Below are 3,373 nucleotides of genomic sequence, written 5' to 3'. Positions count from 1 at the left end.
GGCTGGAAGAGGAGTTTAGTTATGTGGCCGGTGTTGCTCTTGGCGTGTCTGGACTTTAGATCTTAACTTGTAGCGATTCCGTTCCATACGATTCTGCGGCTTTGGCCCAGTTGTCGTGCAAGGCGTTGTCGCCTGTCTTTGGCGTGCTCTCTTCGAACGGAACCGGAGCACTTCACAATCGCCTTGTGGGCGAGAGGGAGATCTGATCCATGCAGTCTTCGACCACGTTGGAGCGATGCCGCGGGGAACGGCGGTGTGCGGGTGCAGGGCAATGGCGACGGGATCTTGGATCTTAGAGCCGAAGGTCTGCGAACGTCTTTGAAGCTGAGCCTTGCCTAACGCCATTGTTTGGAAGGCGGAATTTGGAGGAGGAGAAGAGAGGTACTCCTCAAAACTTCTGTTGTTTTGATCGAACAGTCGTACGGCATCCAAAAAGGTCGAAGCTATAGATCCAGACTCCTCCTCCGCCGTGAAGATAACTGCTGAAGCCTCTCCGACTTTGTCGAAGAGGGCGCACCAAAGACAGCATCAACGCCTTGCACGACAATTAGCCAAAGCTTCGGAGTCGATGGACGGGATCCGCTATAATGAGGATCTAAAATCAAGGCAGCGCCAAGAATAGCAACGGCGAACCGCCAGCCTCTCCTCTAAGGCGGAGACGAATGAATGGGTCCACGTTAAGAAGACTCGCTCCACTCTCGAAGAGCGAATCAAGAAACGCCGCGCATTGCTAGCGCATGCCCGAATCCTTCTACAGAAAGCGAAAGAGATGCAGAAAGAAGAGGCGGTCAAGAAACCGTCTACACATAAATGGGTTTGGGTACCAAAGTCAAAACCGGCACCTAAGACAAAAGTGGGTGGAGTTATCACCCAAACTTCTTCAAATCCAGATCTCGTTTCTCCTGTTCCTGCGCCTCCAACGGAGCCAGGCAAGAACGTGGGTCCTTCAAGATCCAGGGTTCCTCTGAAAGGTCGCCTCGGTCCTTTACCGGAGAACCGAGGTAAAGCACCTGTCAAGGAGCGATTAGGACCATTGAAAGGTCCCCAAATGACAAATCAGACTGGGGGTCGTATCAATCCCCCCAAGAAAGATAATAGAGGGAAAGCCCCTGTTACCGACCGCATTGGATTGCGGGTCGAAGTGCAAGAGCCCGTCAAGTTTTCACGCTCGCAGAAGCGTAAACTTGAACGCGCGACTTTTGAAAACGCTAATAAAGCGTCGCGTCCCCAGAAGGAAGCACATTCGTCTGATGATGATGGTGTTATACCTGGAAAGTCATGCCAACACTCTATGGGTTGCTCCAGTTATCAAACTGACGAGTTGTACTATAGAGCTGGGGGTATGGATAAGTCTCGAAAGAGATGCGCTCAAGACACGGAGTCTCACTGTCCGTGTGCTAACATCATCAAGGCGGTGTTGTCAGAATGCTGCTGTTCTAAAACCCCAAAGAGAGTCTCGGTGTTCGAGAGAATTTCCAAGCCAAGGCGTTTTCGTGGGAAGAAGTTCGTTCGACAAGAGGACGAATACCTAGAAGTGTCTGCTAATATGACCGGCAGAGGGAAATCGACACGACAATTTGGTCCAGATCGGTTTGCCGGAGTGCCAAGGCGTTTCCGTAGGAAGAAGCCTGTCCGCCAAGAGGACAAGCTCCTAGAAGTGTCTGCTAATATGACCGGCAGAGGGAAATCGACACGACAATTTGGCCCAGATCGGTTTGCCGGAGTATCACAGCGTGTGACTCGATCGCAATCAGGGATCAATACGCGAAAGAATTACCAAAGGATGCAAAAGGGACTTCCTTTGGAAGAGGAGGTGTCAGATGCTGGTTCAGATTCTTGCTCGGCTATAGCGTCCGATGACACGGCTTCTAGTGTGGGACAACCCTACGAGTCATTCATGATCAGCGCCGAGCAAGTAACCAAGATGCTTGAAGATGCCCTGACTAAGTAGAAGGAAAGTTTCAAGTTCGAGATGGAGATGGCCATGCAGCGGATGAGAGAGATACATGACCAGCAAATCGCGGCACTGACAACTCATCAAGGAGAACCCAGTCGTCGTAATAATCCGAATCAAGAGGAGAATGAACGGGAAGAGGATAATGCCAACATGAACATCCCTCCCGTCAACAACAATAACGGAAGCGGTCCCGTGGATGATGATGCAAAAGAGGACCACGTTACCTCTCCCCGAAGCCACTCGAAGACAGGTACGAGTGAAGACAAGAAGATGAAGGACTTGGAGAGCAAAATCAACGCGTTGATGAATGCTCAAGAAGTGAAGAGGTCCGGCATACCATGTCCATACCCAAGGGAGTGGGAATCAATTCCGTATCCGGCAAAGTTTAATTTAATCAACTTTACGCCGTTTGATGGAAAGGGTTCCCCTACCCAACACTTAATATATTTTAAGTCTCATTTAGGAATCATTTCTGGGAATGAACCTCTTATGGTGCGGTCATTCGTCGGCACTCTTCGCGGAGCAGCCTTCGACTGGTATCGCCGTCTCAAGCCCGGGAGTATCAGCAGTTGGGACGACATGGAAGATATGTTTCTGACAAACTTCTTCGATGACGACACCGAAATCTCAATCGGTACACTATTCGATGAGAAGCAGAAGAACGGTGAGACGGTCGAAAATTTTGTGAAGAGATTCCGAAACAAAGCAATTCCAGGATCAAGAAGACGCTAAAAGAATTAATGATCCAAAGTACTGCGCATTTCACAGAGCGGTGCATCATCCTACCAAGGCATGCTACGCCCTTAAAGATAAGATTCAAGCTCTGATCGATGTCGGGGTCATCACTATGAAGCAACCTAAGGAGAAGAAAGTGGGTGCGAATGCAGTGTCGATTAGCTTCGGCTCTGTTCCTTTGAACTGGAATGATGATCTGCACAAACAGCGCCAGAAAGGACTTGTGCCACATTCAACCCCGAATGGTGAGATTCTTTGGGTTCATCCAGACTTGATTGAAGATGAACAATGGACTGGAGCCTCTTTCAAGAAAAAGTCAAAAGGAAAAGGTAAGTCTTGTTATGGAGCTTCGGCTATTCCGGGAGAAGATGGTGAGATTCTTTGGGTTCATCCAGATTTGGTTGGAGATGAACAATGGACTGGAACCTCTTCCAAGAAAAAGTCAAAAGGAAAAGGTAAGTCTTGTTATGGAGCTTCGGCTATTCCGGGAGAAGATGACGAAGAAATTCCCGCCTTCCCGCTTTCTGAAGATGAACAGGAGGCCTTTCCAACCCGAAGTGGGAACGAGTATCACTACAAGTACCCGGATGCTTCCGAGCAATTGGGCACCAAAACCGCTCCTTTCAAAACATTGACAGAACTGGGAATTGCAGCGATTCCCCCAACACCTGTAGCTAAGGA

This window comes from Asparagus officinalis, chromosome 8, assembly GCF_001876935.1.
Source record: "Asparagus officinalis chromosome 8, Aspof.V1, whole genome shotgun sequence".
Taxonomy (NCBI): Eukaryota; Viridiplantae; Streptophyta; class Magnoliopsida; order Asparagales; family Asparagaceae; genus Asparagus; species Asparagus officinalis.
The sequence above is the reverse complement of the archived record's forward strand: the minus strand, read 5'-3'. Positions refer to the sequence as shown.